This window comes from Rhinoderma darwinii, chromosome 4 (genome assembly GCF_050947455.1).
Source record: "Rhinoderma darwinii isolate aRhiDar2 chromosome 4, aRhiDar2.hap1, whole genome shotgun sequence".
Lineage (NCBI taxonomy): Eukaryota > Metazoa > Chordata > Amphibia > Anura > Rhinodermatidae > Rhinoderma > Rhinoderma darwinii.
In genome coordinates this window covers 209,331,016-209,343,504 of record NC_134690.1, presented here as the reverse complement: position 1 = coordinate 209,343,504, position 12,489 = coordinate 209,331,016, and the positions used below count along the sequence as shown (strand labels likewise).

The following is a 12,489-nucleotide window of genomic DNA, read 5'->3' as shown; positions in this document are numbered from 1 at the left end:
GGTTTGAAACACATACATTATGTCACACAATTATTAGGTTATACTACTTGTGTTTTGAATAATACTCGTATGTTCTTTCCCTGGCCAGGAGATTTCTCTTTTTAAATTGTTTTTTGTATATGTATAAATTTACTCTTTCCGGTATTATCTGGAGTCAAGAAATAAAATAATTATTCAATTTTATTGAGCCCAAGAGTGCCTATTTACATTTCTGAATCTCTTTTTTCTTTTTTCTTTTCTATTTAATTCATATCAGGAATGGCACCGTGCTATATTATATTGCAATTTTGGGTTCTTTAGGTATGGTTTGTAAAAACCACATCTGTTTTTCTTTATATCAGGTCCATATTTATAATTGAATATAGAAGAAAAAAGCCTAAGAGGAGGAAAAAAAGCCAAGACTGCTGGAAGGATGTGCCTGGCACCGGTCACTGTTTTGCAATTTTTATTCTTTTATGCATATTTGTAGTATAGACCTCTATCCAGGGAAGTGGGTGGGGGGCAGTATGTGCTTAAGTGTTCCTTGACTGTGTGTAATAAAGACTGTGGGGGTCTCTATTACAAATATGGCCCTGCCTCCCATCAAGAGCAATCAAAATTTTTCTGGAGAGAAATTCAAATTCCTCATGGTGTCACTTTGTTTTGTCTACATGACAGAGTGCAGTTTACAGCAGATTTTATTCGGTAAATGTAAATCAGCCATAACCCACAAGCGCACAAACATATTTCACTTTCGCCACACAACCAGTGGGCATGTGTGCTTTCAATGCCAGGGCTGAATTTCAGTTCCAGTCTGGCCCTGGTCGGGTGTGCTTGAAAAATAATTCTACAGTCAGAGAATTCACTGGATTTATAAAGGAGATGTATTATCATTCCCCTTGTCAGGAGGATGTGTCCATACATAGTGTGATACTGTCAGCAATGGTTGGACACTGTCAGTATGTAGGGACATAGCCCAAGGGGAATGGTAACGCCCAGTTATCAATGCTAGCATTCATTCTTATATATATAAATATGTATATATATATATATGTGTATATGTATATATCTATATATATATATATATATATATATATATATGTATATATATATGTGTGTATATATATGTATATATGTGTATATATATGTATGTATGTATATATATATATATATATATATATATATATATACTACCGTTCAAAAGTTTAGGGTCACTTAGAAATTTCCTTATTTTTGCAAGAAAAGCACAGTTTTTTTCAATGAAGATAACCTTAAATTAATCAGAAATACACTCTATACATTGTTAATGTGCTAAATGACTATTCTAGCTGCAAAAGTCTGGTTTTTAATGCAATATCTACATAGGTGTATAGAGGCCCATTTCCAGCAACCATCACTCCAGTGTTCTAATGGTACACATCCCACTACCTCAGAGGGGTGGTGATAGAAATTTACTGTTACATAAGTGCGAATTGAAATGGATATTCCTGCTGGAAAGATTGAGACATAAAGGTCTCAATGTTGAATTTAATGTCGCTTGGGCTACTCTCTGAGTTCGTTTGTCAACAGCTGTATTCATCCTCTAGCAATGTCCTCCTCCTATTTGCTTTTGTTTTTTGACATAGGATATACATATATATGTATTGATTTCTTACACTTTATTCTTATGTTTTAGATCATAAAGTGATTGTACGACCACTCCAGACCACATGGTACAAGTCTGACCCTGATTAAATAGAAGATGGAAGCTTGATATTAAATTCTTGATGTCCTGTGACTAGTATTCATGCATTTATGTTTGAAGTATTTTTTCTATGGTATGTGACAGGAGTGCAGTAAAAATGTGAACACTATTGTATTGTATAGACTTTGGCCTAATAGGTTACTGTGGAGTTGCCGCTATGGGTTTGAGACATGACTGTTGGTTTTAGTGGTTCGACTTGGCACACGGGAGTGTGATACTGTTGATCCGCGAACCTTGGTGTAGGATTTCATGGATTACATAACTGTGACCCTGATTCCTCCCCTCTCGTGGGAATCCTATTTCCGCAGTTTAACATATATTATAACTGATATTTACTAAATAGGGTTTTACTTATTTTATTATGAATAGACTGACTGGTACGTGCTCAGATATATGCTGTACTCTGTGCTTTTTTACTGCTTCCCTCTCACTATATGTATATATACACAGGTTTGTTTATCTTTCTCTTGATGCTGATCCGGGACATCTTTGGGCATATATATGTCTTGAATATTTCATCTAAGTTCTTGTTATTCCATCGTTCTATGTATTTTGGGTCTGATTGTACTTATTAAATTTAGTTCTGATGAACACGTATCTGTAGTAACATCAATTGTTACCTGTTACTTGGCAACGAACTCCGGATGTTTCTTCCAGTTTTCGTCAGTCTTACGCGTGCGCAGTGGCAACATCTGCTTATTGATTGACGGTAACCTGGCAACCTATTTTAGACGTCATTTCCGGTTGCTGTCAGCCTGACGCATGCGTACTTGATAACAATGAAAGCCGAACATGGATGGCATAAGCCGAACACGTTATAATACTTTATACGAATGAAACATTAGTCTTCTGATTGGTGAGTGGTCTGACAGCCTTAATTTGAGACACATCCTTTGAATATCTGATTAATCCGTAATTATGTCCATGTTACGTTGTTTTGTTATGCAGATTATTTTTTATGTTTTTTAATACGTCACCTCACATATGTATCAATGTTTTAACTTTTTTGATACCGTAATATTTGTTTTACACGTAGCTAAATGCTGTTTACATTTCTTAAATTATTCTAATGAGCATGATTGCCTGTATTTGATACACACTTTATAAACCATGACTGTTGTATGCACTATTATGCTTGAAAAAGGTCCTAATGTTGGACTGAAACGTTGCACCTTTATATGTTGGCGTGAATAAATCACCGTATTTCATCTGCTTAGTTGGAGTGCTGCAAAATGTATTTCTTTGGAATATATATATATATATATATATATATATATATATATAGATATATATATAGATATATATCTATATATATATATACACACTATATATATATATATATATATATATATATATGTACATTTTATATATATATATATATATATATATATGTATATATATGGAATGAATACTGTTAATTTAGTATTGGCAGACACATATAAATATATATATCGTAAATAATATTTCTGACTAATGTAACATGTAATTTGCAATTACTTAAAATACCCTTATATATTATTTTTTTTTTACATGAATTGGAGGACTTGTGACTGAGGCCATATGCAATTACATAGCTATATGTATAGATGCATATTTTCAAGAATACCTCTTTCTTACATGTTTAATTGACTTCAATCCATATGATCTTCTGCTATAATAAGAAACATTCTGAGATTCTTAAAATGCATTTTCTACTTTGCAGCTTACAGCTGATTTCCTGGGAATTAAAGGAAGACATAGACAGTGCAGTACATAAGGTAGGAGTAATAATTTGGCAGAAGGCAATCCTGAAGTAGTACAACGTTGGCAATCCATTCCTGTGGCAGAAGGCCAATTCTGTGTAGTACATTCTAATTAGAATAATGTACCACCAGCTAATTAGCACCACGTGTATTGACAGCTAGCAAATCAAACCTGTGACAAAATTGTAATGTACGATGTTTGAATCGTCTTCAGAAATGGGATCACTACTTTGCAATGTTGTAATATCCTTTTCTTCACAAATATTACGGTGAAGTGTTATTATAGCTTGTGCTGGGTGCATTTCTAAGAACAAGATGCTTTAAAGGAAAAACTAAAAATCTGTATAAAGTATTAGGGTATGTTCACACGCTAGCTTGCTTTTACGTCTGAAAAGACAGACTGTTTTCAGGAGAAAACAGCTGCGTCGTTTCAGACGTAAAAGCTCCTCTTCGTAATATGCGAGGCGTCTTTGACGCTCGTAAATCTTGAGCTGCTCTTCATTGACTTCAATGAAGAACGGCTCAAATTACGTTGCAAAGAAGTGTCCTGCACTTCTTTGCCGAGGCAGTCATTTTACGCGTCGTCGTTTGACAGCTGTCAATGACAGGTCGTCTGCACAGTACGTCGGCAAACCCATTCAAATGAATGGGCAGATGTTTGCCGCCGTATTGGAGCCATATTTTCAGACGTAAAACGAGGCATAATACGCCTCGTTTATGCCTGAAAATAGGTAGTGTGAACCCAGCCTTAAGTAGCGTAATTGCATGTTCAGTCTTACTAAGAGGCATTAAATGTAGGGGGCTCCCCATCAGTGTCCCTTACGAAAAAGCAATATAGACCAATAAATTACTTTGGAGGCAATATTATAGCACCTTAACCATTACAACTTTGTGAGAATTGGATTTTTTAGGGTAAGTTCACACGTAGTGTAAATACTGCGGATTTTCCGCAACACAATCCGTAACATAATACAGTAGCAGTTTAGCAGTAGGAAAAACGGGACCACCGGCGCTGCTTGAGTCTTTAGACAATACACAACCAACGTAGTGGATTAAGTGTATAGAGTTTTATTGTTGTTAGGCTACGCGTTTCGACGTCGGACTGACGCCTTCCTCAGGCCAATACAGACTGTGCGGTTCCTGCCTTATTTATACATCGGGGCGAGGAAAAAAGGCCGCCAGATACAATAGGTCAAAGGTCACATGAAATAAAAAATAAAAACCAGAATGAAGAAACAGTATTAAAATAAAATACGAGTGTCATAATACAATAAGAAAGAACGGGATTAACAACAAGTTTAAAAGCTGTTTTAAAACTCTTAGTTACACTGACAGATCGGTACCGTGTCTTCAAAAAGAAATTTTTTTGAATGACATAACTTCTATTTATGTATAGGACTGTGGGTAAATGAACGATCATATATTAAATATTTAATTATGTCTGAGTTTTGATGTGTTTTGACTAATGTTTAGCAGAAAAAACTAATAACAAATGTAGTCCAGGAACTGCTGAGTCAGAGCGTCCTTGGTTACTAGGAGTCAAAAAACTACGGAAGACGTGGGGGACCAAAAAAGTTGCAGTGGACCGCATGTTTGGAACGCACGGAAATGATACAATGGTTAAGAGCGTCCTTAGCTACTGGTAGTCAAGGGCACACAAACGTCACGGGGGAAAGAAGGACTTACGCTGGATCGCACAATAAACTGCATAGGGTCACGGGTCTCAGCGGCAAGAGATCTAAAAAAGGCACCTGCATCGGACATGGTGAGTGACAGAACGTCATGATAATGGGACATTCGTTGATTTGGATTACTATGGGTCTCTTTCGTGAATATCAAAGTAGGTAAATGGTTATTTCTTAAAAACAACCTAAAAAGTTATAATGTTAAAGGATGGGTCTAGATTGATATTGATCAAATTGATTTTGTATGCCAATACCATATATGTTTGAAAAAGTTTATAGAAGGACCGAAGAAATTTTTTTATTAAATTTTTTTATTAAATTATAATAAGAGACCTTGTACATAGACAGGGGAACGGGGGTTCAAGCCTATTATTATTAGGGACTGGGGTTGTTCTAATCGGTATTGCTCTCATGGATGTCACAGGGTAGATAGTTAAAGAACCATTTATAGTTGAGGTTATGTTTGCTGTTTGGTTGTTTATTCATTTTTATTTTAATTTTAATTTATATTTTATTCTAAAGATGACTCCGTGAGGTCATTCAGACCATTTGGATGTAGGGTTTCCAATTTGAAAATCCAAAAATTCTCCCTTTGCTTGAGCTTAATAAATCTATTGGGTAGGTCCACTGATATCTGTTCGATTGGGGTGACCTTAATCTCAGAAAAATTGCAATTATGTTTATACATACAGTGACGGGACACACTTTGTTTTAAAAAAACCCTCGTGACATTAAACCTATGGTTATTAATCCGGTTCCTTAAGGTTTGTGTGGTTCGGCCCACATATTGAAGATTGCAAGTGCACTGGAGTAGGTAAATGACATAGGAGCTGCCACAATTTAAAAAATCTTTTATCATGAATTTTTTCTCCTGTTTTTATGGAGTAATATTCCCTGCATTTGTTTGAAATATTATTACAGCAAAGGCACCTGTTTTGGCCGCATCTAAAGGAACCTTTCAGATCTGGGAGTAAACAATGATTTATTGTTTTGGCGTTCCTCAGTTTGCTAGGGGCTATTAGGTTTTTTATTGTTTTAGCCCGTCTATATGTAATAATAGGTTTCGCCGGTATTAGGGGTTTTAAAAGAGGATCGTTTGTTAAGATGTGCCAATGTTTTTTAAAAACGGTGGCTATGGTATTACTCTCTTTGTTGAATGTAGTTATAAAATTGGTTTTAACCCTCTCACTGCTTAATTTTAGCTTAGTGTTTGTAGGTTTCACTTCGATACATTCTTTTTGGGTTAGGCTTTTGGCTTTACATTCAGCACCTTCGATAAGACTTTTTGGGAAACCTTTTTCTTGGAATCTCTGCTTTAAAATCCCACATTCCTGGTTGAAGGTTAGATTATCTGAGCAATTCTTCCTAATTCTTCTGTATTGTCCGAACTGGATATTTATGAGCCACGGGGGGTAGTGAGCACTTTTAAAATCAAGATAACTATTCACGTCAACTGTTTTGAAATGAGTTTTAGTTGTAAAAAGGCCATTTTTCTTACCAATTGTTAGATCTAAAAAATCAATGTTCGTGTCTGAAAAATTATGAGTAAATGAGAGGCCAAAAGTATTATTGTTTAAAACCTCCATAAAATTATTGGCTGTACTAGCATCGCCATTCCATAAAAAAAAACAGGTCATCGATGAATCGCCTATAAAACAGAATTCTATTTCTAAAGGCATGCTTACTTAGAATGAGGGCTTCCTCGAAAGCCCCCATATATAAGTTTGCATAGGAGGGTGCGAATCTTGTCCCCATTGCACATCCCTTTATTTGTTTGTAAAATTTCCCATCAGAATTAAAAGCATTATGGGTAAGTATAAAATCTACGCATTCCATGATAAAATTAATTTGTGTGTTGGGATAACGTAGATCAGTTGCAAGGTAGTCTAAGGTGACTTGTGCACCCTGTGTGTGTGGGATATTGGTGTATAAAGAGGATACGTCCGCCGTGAGAAAATTGATATTAGATATATCGCAGGTTGACTGTAATTGAAAAAGATCTCTTATGAGGTGTGTTGAATCTTTAAGAAAAGAGGGCAATTCGGAAACTAAGGGTTGAAGGTGGATGTCTACGAAATGTGATAAGTTGCTTGTTAAAGAGCCTATTCCTGAGATTATTGGTCGGCCGGGCGGATTATGAGGAGCTTTATGGATTTTGGGAAGATGATACATGAATGGGATGGATGGAAACAGAACGGTCAAAAACAATTTTTCTTTTTTGCATATCAGGTTTTTGGTGAATGCAGTTTCGATCAAGGCTTTATATTCTATTGCAAATTCAGGGATTGGATTGTGTTTAAGTTCCTCATAATATAGAGTGTCTGATAATAGTCTTTGCGCTTCTTTCAAATAATCGGATCGATCTTGTATGACAATGCCTCCCCCTTTATCTGCGGACCTAATTACTATGTCCTGGTTGTTCTGTAGATTTTTTAGAGCTCTACGTTGGGAAAAGGATAGATTATCTCTAGGAGTGCTAGTCTGTTGGATGGTTTTCAAATCCGAGCTCACCAGATTGGAGAAGGTTTCTATGGCTGAACCCCTATGGTGGAGGGGATAGAAAGAGGATTTAGGACGAAGATCAGTCATAACAGGTGTGGCACTATCTGATGTAATTTTATTGGGTACAGTCAATGGTGGGGAGATGGAAAAATGACGTAGTAGGGTTATTTTCCTCATGAATTTATTTAAATCCATGAATAGATCAAAACTGTCATGTGATGAGGTGGGGCAGAAAGACAGGCCCTTGGATAATAGGCTGACTTCGTCTGTATTCGGGACAAATTTGGATAGATTGAAAATTTTGGTTAGATTATTTTGTGTTTTTTCTTTAGTGATAGTGGTGGGATCCTTGGTATAGTGTCTACCCCCTCTACACCCTCTATATCTAGCCCTAATTTTCTTTTTGATTGTGTTCTTTGTAGAGGTAGAAAATAGGAGTTGATGGTTTGGGACGGAGTGAGTTGTCTCTCTTGGGACTGACGAGGGGACATGATAGGAGGCATCGTAGGGACAAGGGGACGGTCTAAAAAAGAAGGGGGGGGGGGTTTTCTAATGGTTAAACCTAAGGAAGGAGGATAAATTTGGGGGGTTAAAACCGGGGAGGATCCAACAAAATGGGTGGTAAGATCCAAAAGAGAGGGTGAATGGTCCGGGGTAATGGTTTTATTGGTAGATCCATTGAAAAAAGACTGATTGAGGGAACGATCAAGGGGGGAAAAGGGAAGGAGGTTGTGAAGGAGGAGATGTGCATCTAAATCACAGGATTTGAAGGCAAATTGTGGGATAGGGCCTGGGGGTTTGTGATTGGGTGTGATGATCTGGGGGGATTTGAAGGTCAAGGGTCCAAGGGCGGTTCGGACTACGGGGGGTGGCCTGTATTGGGTTGGTAGTGTTGGGTTGGAAGTTTTTGGTTGAACGTTGTTTGGGAGTTGGTTAGGGCCGCGGTGCGGAGGAGTGTGGATAATGGATTGTGTGCTCAGGAGACTCGTGGGTGCTGATTTGAACCTAGAGGCTAATTTTGTGGAGTGTATTGGAAGAAAAGTTTTCCTGTTCAAATTGGTGTTGTTGTTAGTTTGGGGTTGAATCGATGTCCAATCTCCAAATTTGTTAATACTGTAATCATTTCTATCCCGTGTGAGTTTGCGTAGTTTTTTGGAGATGGTTGTTTTTTCAAATAATTTAAGGCGATCAAATGTGGATTTTTCAAGTTTCTTGAAATCCGGGTGTGGGAGAAAAGGAATAAGTTGGTCATTGAGACTTTCGATAGTGGATGCTGAGGATAATAATAGTTCAGATCTTTTGTAAATTAAGCGGTCAATGAAACCTAGATTACAATTTTCCAAATATTTGAACCAATTGGAGCTAAACTCAATATCTGTGGGAAAGGGGGAGTCAAAAATTATTCTAAGGCCTCTAGGGGCCATTCCCTCACATACATAGACATTTAAAAAATGACAATCAATGCTCTGGAAAGCCTCCTCTTTAAGGACGTCTTCCAAACGCAAAAAAAGGTCGGTCATGGTTCTAGTCTGTTCCTCATTGAAAAGGTTGTTCAGACTAGTAGGAATATCCTTTACTAAGTCTCTATTTGTCATTTCAGACAGTAGGGATTCACGGGATTTCGCCCTTTCTGATAGTAATTCCATCCTCGTTGATGTATAAGACGACCACCACAGATAGGGATGAGCTTTGAGGCAGCAAATGTCCGAAGTGCCTATTCAGTACAATCGTAGGGTAGCAGGGTAATGACAGGAGTAGTATGGGCAGCCAATGTCCGAGGTTCCCAACCAGTAAGGATACTGTGTCCAATGTGGGAAGTTCTCGAATGCCGGCGCACGGACACTTCAAAGGACTACGTATCCACGTCCAGCCAGAATGCTAGATAAAGTAGAAAAAAGAACACGGCGCCGCAAAATTCCGCTGGAATGTGGACCTGGCTGCAGCTTCCCAAGCTTTGTTGACACCTCCTTGGTGTCCATCACCCGAGGTGAGCGGAATTGTCTCACGGACCATTTTTATCATTATTGTATCAGATCCTGATTTGCGGCGCCGTGTTCTTTTTTCTACTTTATCTAGCATTCTGGCTGGACGTGGATACGTAGTCCTTTGAAGTGTCCGTGCGCCGGCATTCGAGAACTTCCCACATTGGACACAGTATCCTTACTGGTTGGGAACCTCGGACATTGGCTGCCCATACTACTCCTGTCATTACCCTGCTACCCTACGATTGTACTGAATAGGCACTTCGGACATTTGCTGCCTCAAAGCTCATCCCTATCTGTGGTGGTCGTCTTATACATCAACGAGGATGGAATTACTATCAGAAAGGGCGAAATCCCGTGAATCCCTACTGTCTGAAATGACAAATAGAGACTTAGTAAAGGATATTCCTACTAGTCTGAACAACCTTTTCAATGAGGAACAGACTAGAACCATGACCGACCTTTTTTTGCGTTTGGAAGACGTCCTTAAAGAGGAGGCTTTCCAGAGCATTGATTGTCATTTTTTAAATGTCTATGTATGTGAGGGAATGGCCCCTAGAGGCCTTAGAATAATTTTTGACTCCCCCTTTCCCACAGATATTGAGTTTAGCTCCAATTGGTTCAAATATTTGGAAAATTGTAATCTAGGTTTCATTGACCGCTTAATTTACAAAAGATCTGAACTATTATTATCCTCAGCATCCACTATCGAAAGTCTCAATGACCAACTTATTCCTTTTCTCCCACACCCGGATTTCAAGAAACTTGAAAAATCCACATTTGATCGCCTCAAATTATTTGAAAAAACAACCATCTCCAAAAAACTACGCAAACTCACACGGGATAGAAATGATTACAGTATTAACAAATTTGGAGATTGGACATCGATTCAACCCCAAACTAACAACAACACCAATTTGAACAGGAAAACTTTTCTTCCAATACACTCCACAAAATTAGCCTCTAGGTTCAAATCAGCACCCACGAGTCTCCTGAGCACACAATCCATTATCCACACTCCTCCGCACCGCGGCCCTAACCAACTCCCAAACAACGTTCAACCAAAAACTTCCAACCCAACACTACCAACCCAATACAGGCCACCCCCCGTAGTCCGAACCGCCCTTGGACCCTTGACCTTCAAATCCCCCCAGATCATCACACCCAATCACAAACCCCCAGACCCTATCCCACAATTTGCCTTCAAATCCTGTGATTTAGATGCACATCTCCTCCTTCACAACCTCCTTCCCTTTTCCCCCCTTGATCGTTCCCTCAATCAGTCTTTTTTCAATGGATCTACCAATAAAACCATTACCCCGGACCATTCACCCTCTCTTTTGGATCTTACCACCCATTTTGTTGGATCCTCCCCGGTTTTAACCCCCCAAATTTATCCTCCTTCCTTAGGTTTAACCATTAGAAAACCCCCCCCCCCTTCTTTTTTAGACCGTCCCCTTGTCCCTACGATGCCTCCTATCATGTCCCCTCGTCAGTCCCAAGAGAGACAACTCACTCCGTCCCAAACCATCAACTCCTATTTTCTACCTCTACAAAGAACACAATCAAAAAGAAAATTAGGGCTAGATATAGAGGGTGTAGAGGGGGTAGACACTATACCAAGGATCCCACCGCTATCACTAAAGAAAAAACACAAAATAATCTAACCAAAATTTTCAATCTATCCAAATTTGTCCCGAATACAGACGAAATCAGCCTATTATCCAAGGGCCTGTCTTTCTGCCCCACCTCATCACATGACAGTTTTGATCTATTCATGGATTTAAATAAATTCATGAGGAAAATAACCCTACTACGTCATTTTTCCATCTCCCCACCATTGACTGTACCCAATCAAATTACATCAGATAGTGCCACACCTGTTATGACTGATCTTCGTCCTAAATCCTCTTTCTATCCCCTCCACCATAGGGGTTCAGCCATAGAAACCTTCTCCAATCTGGTGAGCTCGGATTTGAAAACCATCCAACAGACTAGCACTCCTAGAGATAATCTATCCTTTTCCCAACGTAGAGCTCTAAAAAATCTACAGAACAACCAGGACATAGTAATTAGGTCCGCAGATAAAGGGGGAGGCATTGTCATACAAGATCGATCCGATTATTTGAAAGAAGCGCAAAGACTATTATCAGACACTCTATATTATGAGGAACTTAAACACAATCCAATCCCTGAATTTGCAATAGAATATAAAGCCTTGATCGAAACTGCATTCACCAAAAACCTGATATGCAAAAAAGAAAAATTGTTTTTGACCGTTCCGTTTCCATCCATCCCATTCATGTATCATCTTCCCAAAATCCATAAAGCTCTTCATAATCCGCCCGGCCGACCAATAATCTCAGGAATAGGCTCTTTAACAAGCAACTTATCACATTTCGTAGACATCCACCTTCAACCCTTAGTTTCCGAATTGCCCTCTTTTCTTAAAGATTTAACACACCTCATAAGAGATCTTTTTCAATTACAGTCAACCTGCGATATATCTAATATCAATTTTCTCACGGCGGACGTATCCTCTTTATACACCAATATCCCACACACACAGGGTGCACAAGTCACCTTAGACTACCTTGCAACTGATCTACGTTATCCCAACACACAAATTAATTTTATCATGGAATGCGTAGATTTTATACTTACCCATAATGCTTTTAATTCTGATGGGAAATTTTACAAACAAATAAAGGGATGTGCAATGGGGACAAGATTCGCACCCTCCTATGCAAACTTATATATGGGGGCTTTCGAGGAAGCCCTCATTCTAAGTAAGCATGCCTTTAGAAATAGAATTCTGTTTTATAGGCGATTCATCGATGACCTGTTTTTTTTAT

The 12,489-nt window shown here is 38.3% G+C and overlaps 1 long non-coding RNA gene across 1 annotated transcript in view; it reads left to right on the top strand.

The window, feature by feature from the left end:
- LOC142761002 (uncharacterized) overlaps positions 1-12,489 on the top strand; it is a 114,571-nt gene that overhangs the window by 38,843 nt on the left and 63,239 nt on the right. The window contains exon 2 of the long non-coding RNA XR_012883480.1: positions 3,426-3,480. This is a non-coding gene — a long non-coding RNA (uncharacterized LOC142761002). The remainder of the gene's footprint in view (positions 1-3,425; positions 3,481-12,489) is intronic.